A 21,866-nucleotide genomic window follows, 5' to 3' on the forward strand; every position below is an offset into this window, starting at 1 on the left:
GGCAACGAACGAAAACCTAAGCAGCAAAAAACATAGGTTAGACTACTCTTTATAATGCAGGTGTAGGCAGGTGATTGGTCATTGGTGATTGGTGATTGGCAAACTGGTGCGTTGGATTTGAGTCCTCCTGGTAGAACTTTCTCACAATGAAGGAAATAGTGTGTGTGTGTGTGTGTGTGTGTGTGTGTGTGTGTGTGTGTGTGTGTGTGTGTGTGTGTGTGTGTGTGTGTGTGTGTGTGTGTGTGTGTGTGTGTGTGTGTGTGTGTGTGTGTGTGTCTCTGGAGAGAGGATGGGGTTTGTGTGTCAGTTATCTATGTGTATGTGTCGTGTGCGAGTATTTCTGGGGGTAGGATGGGGTTAGTGTGTCAGTGATGTGTGTGTGTGTGTGTGTGTGTGTGTGTGTGTGTGTGTGTGGGCGGGGTGTTTCAGGCGCATCCCCCAGTCCTAAGACCTCCGCCAAATTGCCCTTCATTAGTGAGGAGTTAATCCCTACTTATAGTGAGGCGGCAGACGCCACCACTGCTCGGCTGAACTCGCCACAATCATTTATCACGGCGCCACCTCACCGGGCAAGGTTATCAATTTGATTTGACGGGCCCATTTTTCCAATTAAGTTCCCTAATTCCTCCGCAAATAATCGGGAAATGAGGCGCAACCGACGGATATATTTAGAATAATGTATATTCAGTTAATAACGATACGTGAAGTGTGCATTGAGACGTCTTTCTTGCGGGGCCAGAAATGCATGCGAGGCATGTATTATTCATTTTTTGTTATCTGTGCTGTATTGAGGCTGAAGGCCTAAATGGTTAGTTTGAAAGAAGTGCTGGTCCGCTAATCTACTCCCCGCCTGTCTATTTAAATAAGCCCATAGCGCCAGGGCTGCAGGACTGTGCTGAGTTGGCTAAAGTCTGGATCTCGGAGAGAACGTTGGCACCTTTTAAAAATAATCGCAGTACGTCCATCAAAGTCCTCCTATATGCTCTAAAATCTACGACTATAAATGAATCAGGGATTTTATTTTTTGGCTGTGTGTCTGTGTGTGTGTGCGTGCCTGTCTGGGTGTGCGTGCGTGCGTGCGTGCGTGCGTGCGTGCGTGCGTGCGTGCGTGCGTGCGTGCGTGCGTGCGTGTGTGCGTGCATGCTTGCAGGCATAGCTGGACCTGTGGTGGTGGGGGTTTGAGGAGGAGGAGGATAAAAACACTGTATGGACCCATCAGAGCAGAGTCGAGTCATAAATATTGTCGCATTCATCGGGTGACAACTCACCTTGCTTGCGGTGATTGAGCGTGGCAGGCAGCTGAACGGACGTGTGTGAAGTATTACATGTAAATATATCGAGCGGAGAAATATCACGCAAGTAGCACTCTGGGAGCGAAGCGCCACTTTGTCAGCAGAAAGAGGTTTCACCCAAATGGACCTGCTGCATTGAAGGATGAGGTGGAGCTGAATCACGTCGCCTCAAATAAATAAATAAACACACAAACAGGTGCAAGCACACACACACACACACACGCACACACACACGTACGCGCGTGTGTGCGTACACACATACCAGGACTCAGCACAAAAGACCTGGTATAGAGCTACATTGTGAGAGTGCTATGTCTTGTATAGCACTCACGCCCGTGCAGTATTTTTAATAGTATTTCATATTTGTGTGTGTTTGTGTGCGTGTGCACGTGTGTGTCTGTGTGTGACGGTCTGCGACATAGTAAAGTGGTGTCTTTTGTCAGACTATATGGCGGCTGCCCGGAAAAACTGCAAAGATACAAATGTAAATGTCACCAAACAACCAAAAGACCATCATACATCACAGTTACGCAGGCGGGCAGCCAGTGGATGCCCAAATAATAGCTACACACTTGCAGACGCGCAACACACACAAATGACATGGACCCAACGCACACAGAACCACACTGCACTCTCAGGGCCACAGCCTCCCCCCCCCCCCCCGCCCCCCACCTCTTCCCTGCCATGACAGCGGAGTTATCTCGGCCTCCGTGAAATCGAAAAAACACAAGCGAGCTAGTACGATGCGGCGGCCATCTTTTATCCCAGGATACTGCGGAGGACGGGAGGCGTGGGGAGGACGGGGTCGCGGTGCGGCGCCGGTCGTTACCCGGGCGGCGGGGCCCGCGGACGACGGCGGCGGGGGTGGAATCAGAGCCCACGATGCCTCCACTAAAACCCCATCGGCCTCAGATGGACTCTGGAGGGGATGAATAATGCAGGGGGCAAGGGGGGGGGGGGGGGGGGATCAGAGTGATGGGTCGCTTAATGATGCGTGGCAGAACAGCGGCCCTGGCAGAAAGCTCCGCGATGGGCCCCGGTCTAACCCCCATGCCACCCGGGTGGCGTGCACTGCACACCCATGGAGAGGCGCCCGCACGCACGCACGCACGCACACGCATACACATAGACGCCGGAGCACACATGGACGATTAGGAGGCACATACACACATTGGAAATCTGTACATATGCACACACACACACACCCTCTCACACACACACACACACACACACACACACACACACACACACACACACACACACACACACACACACACACACACATAGACGCCTAAGCACACATGGCCGTTTAGAAGGCACATACACACATTGGAAATCTGTACGCACACACACACACACACACACACACACACACACACACACACACACACAAATCTATCAGTGGATTAAAATCTAGCGCTCCGAGTGCTGGAGGGAGGTCTCCTGGCTGTCGGGGTGGGGGATCGGGGATTTGGGAAATTGTTTCTAATGTATCCTGTGCTGCACCTCACAGCCATGTGAAGGATAGCAAATATCTACTCCAACACACACACCTGCACATACACACACAAACACTGTCTCTCTCTCTCTCTTACTCTCACTCTCTCTCTCTCTCTCTCTCTCTCTCCCTCCCCGCTCTAACCCTCCCCCCCTCTATCTTTCTCTCTCTCTCTCTCTCTCTCTCTAACACACTGGCATTAACACAAGCACATGTGGGTGCGTCAAACAGGTGAATCTGCATTACTATTTGCATGTGAATGTGAGCCTTTGTCAAAAAGTGCATTGTGGAGGCGAATGGAGTCGATCCGAGCCACCACATAGGTGAAGTGTTGTGCTGCGCAGCCAGCTATGGATCAGACGCAGCATGGATCAGTGCAGAAGACATTGCCTCTGCCATCACGCATTCTCCTTCTCTCGAGCACCTTGGTGTGGAAAACTTGAACATTTTGGAAAGTTCACAGCGAGTTCACAATCAAGTGCCTGTCTCTCTCAACAGCACGAGTACAAAGGACCAGGGTCATCAATCATCCACGGCAACCTTCAATGTGCCTGGAGTCGCCACCATTGTCTCCTTTGCCCACTGATTTTGATTGTTTTTATCTCAATCTCATTATTGAGTTGATAAAGTCCTTCTTATGGTCTTTCTATGGTCTTTCTGTGTCTGTCAAATTTCTCGCTCTGTCTCCCCCTCCCTCCCTCCCTCCCTCACTCTGTCTCTCTGTTGCTTACCATAATCAGGTTCCATCATGTAACTACTACAGTCCTTCTCCACCACCTCCTCCACCGCCTCCTCCTCCATACTCCTCCACCTCCCACACCACCTCCCCTCCTATATCTTCGGAGAGCCACGAGAACGCCGTCAATGACGCTGAGGGAACGGGCGCGGGCGCGCACACTAACGAGGGAGAGAACTCGAGAGGGATTGTCAACTAGAGCGGGCGAGAGAGTGATTGTCACAAGTTCTGGGCTGGAGATGTTCTACCAAACGGCGTGATGCACTGTGATCTTCAAAGCCAAGATCTCTCGCTCTCTCGTTCTCTCTCTCTCGTTCTCTCTCTCTCTCTCTTTCTCGTTCTCGTTCTCGTTCTCTCTCTCCCTCTCGTTCTCGTTCTCTCTCTCCCTCTCTCTAGTTCTCTCTCTCTCTCTCTCTCTCTCTCTCTCTCTCTCTCTCTCTCTCTCTCTCTCTCTCTCTCTCTCTCTCTCTCTCTCTCGTTCTCTCTCTCTCCTGGGGAGGATGGTTGAGGGACCATGCAAGGACACACTCCAGCTTCAGAGTTTTTACTTTAATATCCACTCAACTGCTTGCAGGCTTCCTACCCATCCCTCCTCTTCGTCTATTTTCCGCATGTAAAGCAACCCCTATGTTTGAATCACTTTGTCTTTCTCATTTAGTGTGGCGAAACAGAGCAATCCCTGGCGAATGTTCGTCGTTCAAGGGTGTAATACACGCAACGTACCAACACACACGTTCCCCAAAAGGTTAGGGTTGATTAATAAAGAGCCTGGAAGCTTGCCTTTGCCATTAATCTCTCTCTACGAGCTGAGTCCTTGACTCATACAAGCCGCCCGTCAGAAGAAGGTAGACACACTTAAATTTCCTATATTCCGTCCACTTTATTTAAAGAAATAAAGAACGGCAGAGAGTCGTGAATACAAAAAAAATTGAAACAAGGAAATACCAAAAAGGAAGATAGAAAGAAAGAGAGGCCAGGAATGGAAATGTCAATCCGATGTTCATCATTCAAAAGGAAAATAACATGGAGCTCCTTCAGGAAAGCCAACTGTTAATTACATGTGTGTGGCGTCTTAATTCAAAAACTGGGACGACAATATTGTTTTCACAGGAAGTCCCCTGGGGAGCTAGTCGGGATGCTTTATTAGTCTGCTTGGAGAAGTGATTGAAGACCCTGTCTGTGGGGGTCTCCGTCATGGCAGGAGAAAGAGCTCTACCTGTTATTTATGTGCTTAATAGCAGGATGTTTGCGCTTGCCCACTCTATGAAGCAATGAACATTACAAATATACTGCAACATAGAAATATAATATATAACTTGGTTTTATGTTTCCTATCTCGAGATTTTACTATTTGTGTAGTTTGCCGTGGTGAGGAGAGAGATAATGGGGACCGTGTATTGAGTTCTGTGTACCTCCCTGAGTCAAATAGGGATGGTACGAGTCCCAAATTGACAGGAACACAAGCAGCCACTCTGCACTTTTTTAAATAATAATACAAAAAACAATCTCAAAGCCCACATGAGAGCAGAGCCTATAAATATTTCCTACAGGAGCCTATTAATCACAGTCCTCTCTGTCTCTCTCTCTCCCTTTATACCGGTCTCTCTCGCTCATGCACGCACTCCCTCTCTCCCTGTCTTTGTCACTCTCTTTCTCTCTCTCTCTCTCTAGCTCTCTCTCTCTCTATCTCTCTACTGAATAATCTCTCACTCTCTCTCTCTCTCGCTGTCTCGTCTGTCTGTCTTTCTCTCTCTAGTTAAAAATCTATCTGTCAAAGTCTCTGTCTCTCTTCATGTCTCGGTCTCTCTCTCTCGCTGTCTCTCTGTCTGTCTGTCTCTCTCTCTGTCTGTCTGTCTGCCATGCCCTCAGACCAAACCACCGGCTCCATGCTATAGCAATAGGGCTCTGTGCTGCTCTGTGCTGCCTGCTGCAGTGCCTTTCATTCTGCACATCAGAAGTCGTGTAAAAATGTGAACATAAAAGTTGCTCTCCCTATGGGAGAGAAAAAGAACAACATCTCTGTCTGGAAGAAAATGAATCAAAACAAAACAGTCCCTGCTCGGGTTAACCTGACAGTTTTTTATCGAAGGGGTCATTGGAAATCAAAGATCGGGGGGGGGGGTGGGGGGGGGGGCATAATGTAGTTCCTTGATTCCCCTGTGTCTGTATCCTGTGTATCTGAATGTATTATCAACGTTACTTCAGATAAATGTGTCTGATAAAAATACCTATACAATGTGCATATGGTACAAGGTAAAGGCATATTATTTAGAAAGAGAAAACCGAAACGGAAGCATGACTAGGCTGTTCGTGCAGGCAATTGTGCAACACCACCAACACACAAGATCTGAATCTGCCGTGTGATCTCTGCGGTGTGTGTGTGTGTGTGTGTGTGTGTGTGTGTGTGTGTGTGTGTGTGTGTGTGTGTGTGTGTGTGTGTGTGTGTGTGTGTGTGTGTGTGTGTGTGTGTGTGTGTGTGTGTGTGTGTGTTCTCGCATGTGTGGGCATTTTCTCTCATGCGTGCTTGTGTGCGTGTGTGTGTGTGCAAGGGAGAGTAGGAGCTGAAGGTGGGTGATTGTGTAGTGTTTCCTGCGAACCGCCGCTCACACTCAATGCTCAAAAGTCTTTGTGTCGGGCCAGTTTACCAGAGCGTTTAATGTACCATTTGAAACGAATGCATAGAAAATCGATCTCCGTCTCTGTCTCCTTCTCCCTCTCTGTCTGTCTGTCTGTCTGTCTGTCTGTCTGTCTGTCTGTCTGTCTGTCTGTCTGTCTGTCTGTCTGTCTGTCTGTCTGTCTGTCTGTCTGTCTGTCTGTCTGTCTGTCTCTCTCTCTCTCTCTCTCTCTCTCTCTCTCTCTCTCTCTCTGCCTCTCTCTCTATCCCCTTCACTCACCCAAGCCGTTTCGTTGTTTCCCCATTTCTCTCTCTGTCTCCCTTCATCTCCCTTTCCCTATTTCACTCCGTCTCTCTCAATGTTTTTTTCCCTCAATCAATCTGTCTTGCGCTCTCTCTCCTTCTCAAAATGAAGCCCTGGTAAAAGACGAGGACGGGACTATGAAGTCTAACAGAGCGGTCCTCTATTATTTTCTTATAGCAACCAATTAAGTAAATATAGTACACGACTTTTACCAACAAGTCCCCAAGGACAAGAACGGAACAATAAGGACCATAAACTGGCTTCTGGTGTCTGTGGGAAGCCATCTCACCCTCAATTGAACCAAAAAGAAGTAACAAAGAGATCTAGAACAGGACCTCCCCGAACACACACGCACGCTCACAAACACACACACGCACACACACAATATCACTCACACACACGCACGCACACACGCACACTCACGCATGCGCAAACAAATTGATCCACCTCCTCCTTTCTCTCATTTCACATCTATCGCCCTCTATGATTTTCCTCTTATAATGTACTTTATTAATCCCCAATGGAAAATTAATGTTTCCCTCACACTCTCTGGAACTCAATGTTCCCTTTTTCACTCTCTCAAGCTCCATTTCCCTGTTTCACTATCTCTCTTTATCTCCCTTTCCCTATTTCACTCCCACTTTCTCAATGTTTTTTCTCTCTCTCTCTCTCTCTCTCTCTCTCTCTCTCCTTCTCTCTCTCTCTCTCTCTCTCTCTCTCTCTCTCTCTCTCTCTCTCTCTCTCTCTCTCTCTCTCTCTCTCTCTCTCTCTCTCTCTCTCTCTCTCTCTCTCTCTCTCTCTCTCTAATGTAACAGCAGGCGCCTTTACTTCACCACAGCAGTTATCTTCAGAATCCGACTTGATAGTGTCTGGCTCTGACTGTACACCACTGGGGAACACTTCCCTAATTAAACATGGACGTATTAACCTTCCTAAGAGTTTGGTATCCCATTATACGCTTCAATAGATCAATATATGCTCCACTCTACCAAGGGAAGATCCCCGATTCAAGGATTTTTATATGGTGTCAGGGGCCGTAACACCCCCACTACATGGCGCTGTATGTATTCTAAAGACCGGGGATGTGTCAGAAACCAGCACAGGCAGATTACATTGAAAACTGTAGCAGGCTGTGAAACGCAAGGCCACTGCACTGAGCAGTGCACAGCGCCTTTTGACTGTTGCAAGGCAACCATAGAATGTCTACAGCTAGGAATAGAAATTGGGTGCTTTTTTGCCAACTGTTGAAGTAGTCCTCCCCACAATAGGTGCAGCCTATTACCAGAAAGCTGTGGTGATTGATTTCTAAATATTTTAAACACATTGCATTCTTTACAGGGACTATAAGTACGATTTAGGTTACAAATGCATATGTCGATTTCCTAGATCATAGTAGATATATCTGCAGTCCATGCAGAAAGCAACAAATAGCAACAACCATGAATTAAACTCCAAAAGTTTTACTCCGGCCCGGAGAGAAAATCTTGCGTTTACTTGGAGTTACTCCAGGTTACTAGGTTTAGAGGAGAGTCAAATGATAGACACAAGGGTACAGCAAGCTTACTTCATTCCCAGCGCCTTCAGCTGCAGAAATACATTGCTGGATGTATAAGAAATTACAAAAATGGGTTAAAACCAGAGTAACATTGGCAAATGTGAGTGGCGAAGGGAAATCAAGATCTGTCACAGAGTTTTGATACGACTTTAGCGTGTTGGCTTCGGCTGCCGGTTGAGTGATTGCTGGCCACCGCCGTCAGCGGGGGCACACTAAGACAAGAAGCTGTTGCAATGTTGTTGTTTTTTAAATTTGTCGAGAAAATGTTAGCAACCCAGTGTTTTCAGCTCGGGCTGCCCAGGGCGCTTTGCCAAAAGCGCAAAGCATTCATGGCAGGGAACAGCGATGCGCCCCCCAGCTGTTAAAATGCGCTCGGTGATTTGGCCCATAGTAGGGACTGCCCATATAAGGCAGTGGAACCACTTTGTCTCATAGAGACACACAACAGTCATTAGTGTGTTGTCAGCCGAATTAGGAATTCTCCTAACGACAAACAAGCGTAGACAAATAACCCACTCGTTTTGAATCCTGTTATTATCGCTGATTGGGATAAAGATGATGATGTGTGTGTAGAAGGAAACTCAATTTATGTTTTGTAGGGAAGTCAAAATGCCGTCTCGTACGCGGTTCACTTACAGGTGAAAGTGCTTGAAGACAATTGGAAATCTAAACAGACAACTTTGATAAACTATGGCAGATGTCTGAATGAGTGATGAGATGGCAAAGCTCCGTGCAGCTGCTGCTTCTCATCCTCACAACCCTCTGCCTCCACCAGTCTTTAATGTCTTGACGCTATATAAGATTGAAACGCCATTTTCTTACTCAAGGGAAGATGTGTTGAGCACGATCTAAACCCCATAATGGAATGGGATGAATTCGGAAACACTTAATTCTTATGTGGCAAATGATCTTAGTTTTTGTATTTTTGAAAAAGAAAGCCACTATTGTCATTTTCCAAAACCGAGTGACAAAGCATAATGTTTGTGTGCGGGCCTTTCCTTCCGGCTCCTGCTCCCTGCACTCAATGCTAGTGACTGATCTTAGCACAATACATATCACTTATTTCCTTACCCAGCTGTTTCTGTTCAGGCCTACAGGTACATTCTTATTGAGATTAATTTTGTTGTTTGAAGCATTGTGCATGCTGTCTATAAAGAAAATGAAAAACCCTGCATTGTGCTTGGCTTTTTGATGTATTTTTAAATGTATTTCAAAACCCCTCCTAGATCGAACCTTTGTACTTTTTTTCTGAAATGTACTGCGACGGCTTTCAGCCTTGTGTTGAGCCCATTGTCAGCGGGGTTTCAGTGCTTAATCCACCTCCTCGTGCAGCAGCTCCACACGTTTTTCTTTGCCACTCTCTGGGATATTGTTCAAATCAACGCCTTGGTTGAAATCTGCCTTTCTGCGTTTGGAAAGCAGTCCCTTGATGTCCAGAGCGTTCTTGAGGTAAAACACGGCTTTATACTAAACCCTTTCGTTTCAGCGCTGCGTAGACCTCCCCGAAATGTCAGCTCACCTCCCTCGGTCTGTTCTGCCTCCCACCGCACGTCTCCCAAAAGGCCAACCGCCTATTTGGGGAATGTTTTGTCAGGCAGCAGACCTATCTCTCTTCCGCTACGTCCACAACACACACACCGTCTCCTCCCATTTTTAATGGTCCTCACAGTTCATCTGACGGAAGTGGTTTGATTTTTTTTTTTCGGGGGGGGGAGGGGGAGAATCTCTGACGAATAATTACGCGGGTACATCATGAGCCTCGGCAGCCATCCTTAAAATCAACTTGAAACAAGATGGAAGACCGCAAATTAGCTTATATGCTAATTCTACCGCTAATTCTAGGGTAGAAGTTCTACCCCGGAGAAGTTCTACCTGATATCAGAAGCTTCTCTTCATCGTTGCCGCTGAATTAGCCACGCCAAGCATGAGCAAAATAAATAAGCATTTTCTTTTGTCTTTCACTTTGCCCTTGCATGCTAAGCTATGAGTATGCAAGCAATTACTCTACATGTCACATAGCCTGGGAAAAATGTATTTGCTCCATGACTGATTTGTTCCAGAGTTTAGGCTTGGAATGAAACACTGTGCTTCTGGGGAAGCCAACGGTTCACTGCACACCTAGATGGGCCCTCGTGTGTGTGTGTGTCTGTGTGTGTTTGTTTGTGTGTGTGTCTGTGTGTGTGTGTGCGTGTAGGTGTCTTTGCGTGTGCGCCTGCGCGTTAGGGCTTGTGTGTGTGTACTTTACCCTCGTTTTACCCTCGTGTTTTTCCACGTTCAACTTGTCCTGTCACATTTCATGTAAATAGATTTTTTTCTGGAACATATTCCTCTCATTAAGATTCCAACAGAGAAAACAAGCTTAACCCTGCTTCTATGTGGCAGAGCGAGGTTCGTGTTGGATCTTCTGCCTATTATAATTACGTTGTACACGGTTGTGTATGTCCCCCGTGTCACTGGTGTCCCGTGAGTGGTGGCTGAGCAGATTGTTATCGCGACCCCACTTCTATCGGGGAATGTCTTGTCACAGAATATTGTGGTTTGTAAATAGCCAAGATATACCCAAGAATGCAAGGAGATGTAAGTGAGAGTGGGAATGTTTTGAGTGATCATACCTCCTGTCTGTTTCTAGTTCAGTATTCCTGCTGACATATTTGATGGGGCCTAGCATTAACCCTGCCAGCATTAGGAGTTCAACTCCCACAGAGACCACCCTTGCTAAGGCACTATACAATTGTGGTACTGTAATAATGGATATAAGCATCCAGCAAATGTACACATAATAAAACTATTGCTCGAAATTTCTCTTTAGCCAAGTAGGGGTAATTTTTTTGAATCGCTCAAAAGCACACGTCAATGTATTACGGAATCAATGTATTATGGTATCACAAGCAGCCCTTTAAAGAAATTACATTGAATTTGTGATTCAGACTAATAGAATTCCTTTGGCACCACTTATTTCATTGCTTTTCAGACCATATAGAGCTAATTAGATTATTATTTTATTAGTTTTTTCCCTTTAATTACTTGAGCTCACATTTAGCTATAATTCTCAATTTATTTTTTCTTTTACATTTTCTTAGTTTCTAGTTACTTTATCTCATTATTCAATATTAGGAATCCTACTAACACTTCTCTCACGTTATGATGGGATTAAACAAAATTAAAAGAAACTCAAACGTGAAGGACCTTTCAGCTACTCCTTTGATGTGATGTATCTTCTAAGTTAAAAAGGATATTTTGACAGGACTGAATTTAGGCCTGATAGTATTCTGCGAGAATTGCGCATCGATGGTTCAGGGTTTGATTGACAATAACTTAAGTCTTGTCAATCTTATAATTTAGTTGGTTATTTTTGCCTGCCTGGACTCAATTGTGACACATTACATAAAAACTTTTTTATAGAATATCCTCTAGCAAGTAAATATAGTTTTTCTTTTACTTTAAAGACTTCTTACCATTTGCTCACCCCTGATACTGTCGATTGAGAGGCATTCAGCGGGTTTTTATTTGACAACACGCTGTCCATTCAAATTCCCATCTCTCGCTTATCTTTGACGGCTAGGCCTGTTTTAAAGCAAATCGGACGTGACAAGGCAGGCCAGGCCAGCGAGTGAGGAGCAGAGAAGCCACCGCCGAAGCCAGGGCTGTCAAAAGGACTCCTATCGCAGTTATAATGAGATGCTTGGCTTTCAAATGAACCTTTGCTTTAAGTGTTGAATCTTTTACGGCTTCTTCCCCCTCCCTTATTAGTGCTAGTTGCAAGCAGATTTTATCGCGGTGGATGTTAATCATGCACACGAAGGACACTCATCCTCGCTCAGCCCCTTTGGTCTTAAAGGACGGGGGGGGGGGCCCTGGAATGGTAGAGTGGCGGTGACATTTTGTCGTCCTTTTAATGCCTTGTGATATCAATTTTATGTTGAACTTTTCACTGGCCTTTAAAAGTGTCAAGTTCACTTCAGTATATCCCTGCACAAGCCATAAAGCGCTGTCTGCCTTTGTCAACCATAAAACAAAAACATACTGATAAATGTCATAAAAACGACTTAAGATTCGTCCCTATGTACTTATGCTGTGGGTTTGTTTCCCTTCAAGTTTTTACCGCTACATTCTGCAAGGGCTTTATTCAATATTCATACATAATCTTTTTACTAGATAACATTTATTCTCAAAGTTGTTTGAGTAAGTCGGAAAAGGAAAATAATTAAGTACATGTTGTTTTACCGTGGAGCAATATGAGACTGTGAAGACAGAAGCCTGGCTAAGGCAGCCTCTGATATATCAATGTTTAAACAAATCTAATAATGGCCGTAATAGGAACACAAGAAGGCCACCCATTGAGCGGCGCCTACCTGCATATTTCATTACCTTCCCTTGTGGCTCTCTTTTATGACTGATGAATATCTGAAAGGGAACAAGCAGCAGGAGTTCATCTTTTCATAAAGCCCAAATCGGATTTCTCCCGATACGGTAGATACTGAAGGAGGCTCCCTGAGAATCTCATTTGGTTTAGCCGCGGAGAGCCGGTTGCGGGAAACAAGAAAACCAGCCGACCGTTGTGCTGCTGCTGAAATGTATGGACCAAAGGATCCCTAAAGAGCACGTGTCTCTGAAGATCGTCACGTTGACGATCAAAATCAACCAGGGAAATAACCTTGCAGTAACCGGCCGACACGAGAGTAATTAACATTACCATTAACATTTTGTAAATGCCGCCCCCAATAACAATGACGATTTCTACTGCAAATAAACACAACAGAAATAAAGGCAACTCCTCCTCACCACCAATCCAGCGATGGGTGTGCCCTACATGCAGGCTGCGCTGTCTCTTCCGTGTTTTTATGAAAGGTAACTCGCCCTAATGAGCTGTGATACCCACTGGGATGATGGGCACAGAAATAACCCCCTAATTTGAGGTGAACTCAGCCCTGCCTCTTAACGCAACGCAGCCCAACAGCAGACGGTGCGGCGGCGATGGAGGTTGCTTTTAACCTCCTTTGCTGACTAACGTGTCACTGGAACAGCCGCAGGGGCGTACGCCTGCCTAACGATTCCCATTAAATGAAGTCTAAACATGACCCTGCTCCGGGAGGGATGGGATTCCAAATGATGTTGTGATCTTGAAAGTTGCCTTGGTCGTATTGTGTGTCGGCCTAGAAAATCGAGTTTGTAGTATTGTGTTGGTCTAGAAACGATGATTATGTCGTTTTGTGTTGATGCACAAAGATTCTTTTTTAGTATTGTATTGGTCTTGATTCAGAACGATGATTATGTCGTTTTGTATTGGTCTAGAAATATGAGGTTTTAGTATTGTTTGTATTGGTCTCTAGAACAATGGATATGTAGTATTGTATTGGTCTCTGGGAGTAGATATAAAGATAATTATGCACGGGATGTAAAATAACATATTAGCTAGGTTGTTTAAATCCCAGCCGATAGGTTCCGGGTTTGATCCCCAGCCCCCCTGTATCAATCCTTGAGCAGGAAGCCGTACCCCTACCTCACATCCATCTGAATTCACTACCAGATGCCTCGGATAAAAGAGTGTCAGCAAAAAAACAACTAAGCGGAAAATGTGATATTGTGTATAACCCCATGTCATTTGGAATCTCTGCTCTGATCTGTGCTGAATGGGATTCAGCATTACAATGGCGTTAAACTGTTCTTTTGGCTCCCCTGTTGAATGTGGTGTGTGTGTGTGTGTGTGTGTGTGTGTGTGTGTGTGTGTGTGTGTGTGTGTGTGTGTGTGTGTGTGTGTGTGTGTGTGTGTGTGTGTGTGTGTGTGTGTGTGTGTGTGTGTGTGTGTATAATGGAATGAGAACAACACTATCCTCAGAGGGGAATGGTGTTATTGTGAAGGACGTTATCAGTGTCGTCGGGGCAGATCATTTCACTGTGATGGTAGATTGGATGGACCAACATTTCCGTGGTGATGCCAGCGCAATTGGATTTCGATGGCAGAGGATTGTTTTTTGTTTTTTCCCACCATATAGATATATGTGGTGTAATGTATTAGATAGATTATCAATGTTGTTGGGGTGCATTTCTTTTTTTTTTGTGTTTTTTAAATCACTTCAAACAGCTTGAAAGCATTTGGGCCTAGACATTAGAAAATGAGCCATTTAAACATGCACTGTTTTTAATAAACACAGAAAATTGATTCTGGAATTAATCACCCTTCAACAAAGGTAATGAGGTCTTCTTTGTTTTTCTTTATCGACTTTCAACAATAATCAATGTTTTATATTATAATAATTTAACTCGTAACTTTGTTTTGACGATGAGGTCTTCTTTGTTTTTCTTTATCGACTTTCAACAATAATCAATGTTTTATATTATAATAATTTAACTCGTAACTTTGTTTTTTCGAAATTCTTCGCTGTCACTTAAACACTGTTACTGAAATAAGTCCCCAATTTAGAAAACAAGGGGTAAAATCCTATGTTTTTGCCATTCTCCCCCAACCTGTGTGGGTAGTGTTCTTACCGTGTTAAACTACCTATACTACAAGTGTCTTGTGAGATACATTTTTCAAAGTCATGACAAAGGGACATTGACGAGTCGACGACAGGGAGTGTGTGTGTGTTGATCTATGTCTGGGCAGTGGTTGGTTTTTATTGTGGCATCCAAGCGAGAGTTACTGTATGCTTCTCGGACACATATACTATATATACGAGCACCACAGTATGTGAAACACTTCATAGTCAACACCGCTCGTTATAATAATAACACTCATACAAAACAACGGTACCAAAAAAGTATCACAAAACCCCCATGGGTCGTAACCATGGGGATAACAGGCCCCACCCCTTCCTAGAACTTTCAATTATTTCAAATCTCAGTGTTCAAATTCCAGCCGCAACTGGGGTTTCCCTTACACTTGAAGGAAAATTGACAGTTAAAGAAAAAAACTAGGATTCAATCTGTGGCGAGCGTTTCTTAACCCAATACACTCGGTGCAGACACGCAGACACACACACACACATACACATCATTACCACAGAGAGCCACATGAATTCAACCTCCGGCTTCCTAAAGACTGCAATGCTGATTCTGTGGGAGGGGAAACATATAATGCTAACAAATTAAAGTCACACACTGAACCAATAATATGTGTGTGAGTGTGTGTACGTGTGCATGTGTGTCTGGGGTGGTAGTGGGGGGGGGGGGGGATGGGCAGTGGCAATGACTGGACAACAAAGCGATGAAGACATCGCTGTGATGTGGTCAGATGGAGGGAGCTGCGCTACAGAAGGGAGCTGGGAGAGGGGGGTTGTGGGGGCATTGTACCTGCTAATACGTGTTGTTCACCGGGGTCTGGGTGAGTGAGTTTGTTGCTCTGCGCTAGTTAGCATCAACTCTGTGCTTGAATAGCGGGAAACAAGCTCAGGGGGGCTGGGGGGGGGGGGGGGGGGGGGGGGGGGGGGGGGGGGGGGGGGGGGGGGGGGGGGGGTGGGGGGTGGGGCACGAATGTAGTACACACCAGTGCAAATGCGTAAGCACACACTCGTGTGCACAGACGAGCAAGAAAGCAAGCAAGAGTGTGAGGCTGTCGGATTATAAGAATTTCACACTCTGGCACCCCACACTTGCGGCGGGACAGACACACACACACACACACACACACACACACACACACACACACACACACACACACACACACACACACACACACACACACACACACACACACACACACACACACACACACACACAAATTCACAGGGTCCACTGACAAAAGAAGTAGGGAAAGCCAAATCAAACTACTATTGTGCTACCTGCCGGCTGTGAATTGGCCAGGGAAGTGTTCAAATAACAGAGTGCTCAAAGAGCGGCCCTTTTTGTCCCCATGTCAGGCTGCCTCTCGCTGGGGCTTAGCCGGGGGTCTCGGCTCAACAACATTGCTCTTGAGCAAATGAGAGGTTGAATGGAATCTAGATGTGACACATCGGCATTGAGATATCAATGATCCGGCTTGGGATAATGGTGTGTCCCTCGTGTACTTGTGTGTGTGTGTGTGTGTGTGTGTGACGTGTGTGTTTGTTTGTGTGTGTGTGGTAAGAGAATGAAATGCCGTGCGTTGCATGTGGTTGTGGTGCAAGAACAGGGAGTTTGTTAGTTCTGTTTTATTTGAGTGGGTTTCGGATTGCTTGTTTGTGTCTGTGTGTGTGTGTGTGTGTCTGTGTGTGTTTGTGTGTGTGAGTGTGTTGTAGAGTGACGAAAGAATGCAACAGTGTTTCATGAGGAATAACCAATTTAAAAGCAGATGTTGGTTTTGAGTGATTTTAAGGGCATATAGCAGAATATAAGTGTGTCTGTATGTATGTGTTTGTGTGTGTGTGTTTTGTGTTTGTTAGTATATGTGTGTGTTTTCATTTGTGTTCAAACATGAATTATACAGCTTTGTCCGCAAATTTGTCATTATCATGCTCATTTACGGTCACCTTTGTATGCGTGCTTGCGAGCATCTGCCTGTGTGTGTGTGTGTGTGTGTCGGAGAGAGAGGGAGAGAATGGAAACATGTTTGTGAATGTGAGCTTACCTGTGTGTGTGTGTGTGTGTGTGTGTGTGTGTGTGTGTGTGTGTGTGTGTGTGTGTGTGTGTGTGTGTGTGTGTGTGTGTGTGTGTGTGTGTGTGTACCTCCCAGCCAAGAGTGTTAAGCTGTGTCATTGGGTCTCCTCCAGCAGTGTGTGTGTGTGTATGTGTGTGTGTGTGTGGCTGTTATTGCTGCCAGAGGAGAATCTGTGCCCCCTTCCATCCTCCCCCCTCTCCCCCCCAAGCCTTATCCATCCTCCCCCCTCTCCCCGACCCCCTCACGCTGTCCTCGATGCCCCTCTGGTGAGAGGCTGTTTGGGGGAGTGCCGCTTTGTTTACTCCCAGCTAGCGGTTATGGAAGCGGCGGCGCTGTTTGCTGGTGGCTCTGGTAGCAAAGGGTCTGAGGAGCTGAGAGGCTGAGGGTCTGCAGCCGCAGCAGCAGCAGCATGAGAGGCAGTGGAGGGGTGGACCCCCTGCCACCACTGACCCCCCCACCCGGCACGGAGCCGTCAGCTGGGGGAACGGATGGACCACTAGTGCAGACACGCGTGCAGTCAAGCGCACGCACGCACGCACGCACGCACGCACGCACGCACGCACGCACGCACGCACGCACGCACGCACGCACGCACGCACGCACGCACGCACGCAAGCACGCACGCACGCACGCACTCACCCTCACACAATCACACACACACAAAGTTAAGGTTGCGCACACGCACACACACACACAGACACACACACACACACACAGACACACAGACACACACACACACACACACACACACACACACACACACACACACACACACACACACACACACACACACACACACACCATGAATATTCTGACTTAGTCTCCTCCAGATGGTCACCTGGAGACTCATGCTCCCTGAATCATGAGATTTGCTGGCGTTCATTATGAAGGAGCTGAAACAGCACTAGACATAGTCTGTGACTCTCCCCCTTCCCTCCCTCTCTCCTGTGTGTGTGTGTGTGTGTGTGTGTGAGCCCAGGCGGCCTCTGGACGCTGTTTAATGTCTTTCACTAGAGTAAATGTGCCGCTGAACGCATTGGAATTCAATGTATGCCGGGTGTCGAACGGGGATAATACGATTTGCAATATCACTTGGGAATTCAGCTTAAATCAGTTTTATCTGTCCCTGCTGGCTGCGACTTTAATTAACCAAACGTGGTTTTCTGTAACTAGAAGGGAAACCCAAGGCTTTCATCTTCCATTTCCACTTTCTCCATGTTAACACGTCTCTCCTGTGCCTCCTAGTTTATGGCCCTTTCCCGCCTGGCTCCTGTTTTCATTTGTCCTCCTCCAATAACATCTGGAACAACACAGAGAATTCCTTGTTTGACCCTTTAGGTCTCGTTAATGGAGTTGTCAGCCCCAGTCTGGAGGGTCCTGATCAGGCTTTACGTGGCCGCCGTGTTGACGGGCTTGAAGCTGAATGAGCACAAAGAGGCCAATCAAACCTCTTTTTAACAATGCTAGCATGTCTCACTCGGGAGAGATGGAAAATGTGCACATTGGATTTTCTTTTCTTCCCCCCCCCCCCCCCCCCCCGTCTCCCGCCTAACAAAAGGCCATTCTAAGAGCCATCTCTTCTCTGCCATGTTCAGCCTGTCAGTGACCGCGTGGGCGGAGGACATTAAGCTGATGGCCTTTGGACCATCTGGGAAATGTTCTGCGTGTGTTGCGGAGCCACGTAGGTGTGAGCAAGAATGTCCAGGAGACAGACACGTCTCTTATATCTGGCTCAGACATCCATTCCCCCCCCCCCCCCCCCCCCCCCCCCCCCATCACCCCACCAAACACACACACACACATACACACACACACACACACACACACACACACACACACACACACACACACACACACACACACACACACACACACACTCACACCTCCCCATGCCTCGACGCTCCCCCTTACATCTGTTTCTGCTCCTCATTCTCTCTTTTCTATCCTTTCGAATTGTCGTCACTCACTCTCTCTCGCTCTCACCCTGCCTCTGTATCCGCCGGCTGAGCTCCTTCTGCATTCTCCGCCTGCACCGAAGCAACCCACACGGTAAATATACAGGGGAATTTTCATTTCATACAATGGTGTTCCCCGTGCCTATATAGACGTACCAATGTGAGAGGCAGAGACAGGGAAGCATGCGTCTGGGTGATGTCAAAAGTAAGTTTTGGACAATGTGTTGCAGGGGATGAAGTCAATGTCTCCGTTTGAGGGTCCTTTATTAGAACGGGGGGCCAGATATTTACCTGCAAACTGTGCTGAATCCCAGGTGCTCGATTCCACCGAGCAGTGCCTGGGCTGTATAGACGCAGCGCCGCTATGCACACAGCTGCTGTTTGATGAGTCCGTGGTTGTATCTGCATAACAATCGCTGTGGTTCCCTCCTCGCCTCAGTGTTCCAGGGAAGCGGTGGATCGTATCTGTAATGAGCCTAAGCTCCCTTGATCAGAGTTTTCACACCACTTTGGGAACAGTATGTACTCAGCTGTTGTTGTTTTTTCTCGGGTTTATTCGTCCGAGAACACCAAGTGTACGACAAAATGCCCGAGATGCGGTTTGTCGCGTCGATACAGGAGTTTCGGAACAGTTGAGGGAGGGACGGGCTTTTTCCCGCCACATGTAGATTATGCACCCCCGGAGCTATAGCATAAATATCCCAGCATGAGGAACACTGTCTTTGTCTCCTCTTCCGTCATGTCATTGGATTATCCCCGGCTGGGTTTGGGAAGCATTGGGAGTACATTGCTGCCGCTGCCGCTGCGTCTGCGTTTGCCTCGATGGGCGACGTCACATTCGATCAACGCCCGGGCCTGTCTAAAACTTAACTTGTGTGTCGCGGACCAGAAGGAGGACTACCTGATGGGTTTACACGTGGGAGACTCTCTGAATCAGTCATGAGGAGCAAGGCAGATGCCGCCAAAGCTCTGGAATAAAGAGATTTGTGGAAGGAGCTCTTGTGTTGATTCAGAGTGAGCCATGTGTACCAATAGTACAACTAGGATATCTGTGGTCTTTTGGGGGGAAAAGCCCGTGCCTCCATATGCTTCATATGCTGTGTGTATTTGGTCATGCAAGTAGTACTATTTAAATGCTTAGCAGACACATTCTTTCCCAAAGGGACTTGCAGTGATTGCGAAAAAAGGTGTGTCCTGCGAGAATGTTCTTCACAAAAAGAGCTGCCTATTTCCCTCCAAAAATGTCTACCTACCTACCTATATACCCCTACGTACTTCCATACATACCTGCGTACCCACCTACCTGTCGACCTCCCTCTCTACCAACCCTACTACATACAGCCCTCTCACCCTACCTACCTACCTCCCTCCAGTTCCTAACTGTCTATCCTACCTTCCGCTCTATGCATGGGGGTACATGGATCACATGTGTGTTATCTGTGATCCTAGCGGGCTTCATCAGCCGTCCCCGTGGTTCATGTCGATGTCATTATTGGAAATCGATTCCGAGCCCTGAGACGTCGTCTCTCCCGGGCTGCTACACATGTTAACCGACACCCATCACATCGACGTTCCCCGCCACTTATTAGGGAACAAGGTGAGAAAATATTCTGTTGACTCACAGATGATACAGCGCAGCCTGCCTGAGGGGGTGTGAGAGGGGCGAGATGCAGCGGGCGGGCGTGGGGGGGGGCTCCCCACACAAGGATGAAAGCCGAGCGCGAGAGGTGCAGAGGTAGGGTGGGTGGCTGGTGGTGGGTGTGGTGGGTGGTTGTTGGTGGTTGCAATCCTTCATGGAAATAATGAAATACTCGTGGTGGCCACCCCAAGGTGCACTAAGAAGGAAGTGATGAATGGAAAAGGAGCGGGCGACGCAGAACCGAATAGAAGCCAGCTGGTAGAAGAAGGGGAATGTAGAATGAGGAGTAAGGGCTGCAGCGAGGAAATGATCCTGCTTGGAGCTTAATGTCCCCTCCGTCCCCTGGCAGACAAACACTCACTCGGCTGTTGACGCGGCAACAAACCCTCCCCCCCCGAACGAACATCCTATTTCAGACTGGATTTGTTATTTACCACTTGGGCAGGGGGACAGCGAGGGAGAGGGTGTGTATAAAACATAGAATGCTCTTACTGTACAAGTACCATGAGTGTGTGTGTGGGCGTGTGTGTGTGTGTGTGTGTGTGTGTGTGTGTGTGTGTGTGTGTGTGTGTGTGTGTGTGTGTGTGTGTGTGTGTGTGTGTGTGTGTGTGTGTGTGTGTGTGTGTGTGTGTGTGTGTGTGTGTGTGTATTACACTGGATGACAACGGATGTTTTGTAGCTGACAGACCGGGGCTGTGGATGCCAACAGTTGTGAAAGCAGCAGAGAGGAGCCCTAGCCCTCTGACAGAATGGATGTCCCCACTGTGAAAGACTGTGTGTGTGTGTGTGTGTGTGTGTGTGTGTGTGTGTGTGTGTGTGTGTGTGTGTTTGTGTGTGTGTGGGGGGGGGGGGGGGGGGGTGTGTGTGTGTCTGTGAGTAAGTATGCGCTATTCTGTGGGTGGGTTAATTGTGTGTGTCTGTGTGGGGGTGAGAGTGGGGGAGTTGGTGTGTGTGTGTGTGTGTGTGTGTAGTTCATGTAGTGGTTTTGTAATGAAGCAAAGGAGACAGGTGCCATTGGGCAGCACAGGAACCAGGTCTTTAAATACATCCTGACCAGAAAACACAGCCTGTCTGACCACCTCTTCACCTAGCGTGGACAGACATACATGGACATGGCTGTGTCTATCAATTAATACTATTTTTGGTGTTTTTTCGTGTGTGTGTGTGTGTGTGTGTGTGTGTGTGTGTGTGTGTGTGTGTGTGTGTGTGTGTGTGTGTGTGTGTGTGTGTGTGTGTGTGTGTGTGTGTGTGTGTGTGTGTGGTCTCTCACTGCAGTCCTATCAGGGGGATTGCACCTCTTACCGTCAGGCCCCACTTGGCCTCCCTCCTTTCCCTACTGAGAAAGCTTCTTAACTGTATTCTTTGCTGGAGTTTAATAGTGAACTATAACAGTGTGGACTTTTGCAGCCTCCTACGATTTTGAGTCCAACGCCTCAGAAACTGGCACAATGTTATCAGATTTGGCTCAGGCTCAAAGACTTTGTGGGTGTAGGACCTATATAAATCACTGTCACAATGTGTAGTTGCATTTCAATGTGATTTTTCACCACTTTATACTCTCCCTCTCCCTCCCTCTATCTCTCTCGCTTATGTTCATCTTTCCTACATAATTTGCCAAACCTGAATTTAATTTCTCTCCTCTTTCTTCTTTATTTTTGTGTGTGTGTTTTGTTTACTTGTGTGTGTGTGTGTGTGTGTGTG

At 47.0% G+C, this 21,866-nt stretch overlaps 1 protein-coding gene across 4 annotated transcripts in view; it reads left to right on the forward strand.

Moving 5' to 3' along the window:
• drp2 (dystrophin related protein 2) overlaps window positions 1–21,866 on the forward strand; it is a 127,387-nt gene that overhangs the window by 37,091 nt on the left and 68,430 nt on the right. For 2 of the 4 annotated variants that reach the window (XM_056600380.1, XM_056600384.1), the window contains exon 1: window positions 18,520–18,620. The exons of the other annotated variants lie outside the window; for them this stretch is intronic. The gene's annotated coding sequence lies outside the window, so the exon portion shown is untranslated. Of the gene's footprint in view, window positions 1–18,519; window positions 18,621–21,866 lie in introns of those variants that run through there. 4 annotated transcript variants of the gene reach the window in all.

Source organism: Gadus chalcogrammus, chromosome 10, assembly GCF_026213295.1.
Source record: "Gadus chalcogrammus isolate NIFS_2021 chromosome 10, NIFS_Gcha_1.0, whole genome shotgun sequence".
In the NCBI taxonomy this organism is placed as follows: domain Eukaryota; kingdom Metazoa; phylum Chordata; class Actinopteri; order Gadiformes; family Gadidae; genus Gadus; species Gadus chalcogrammus.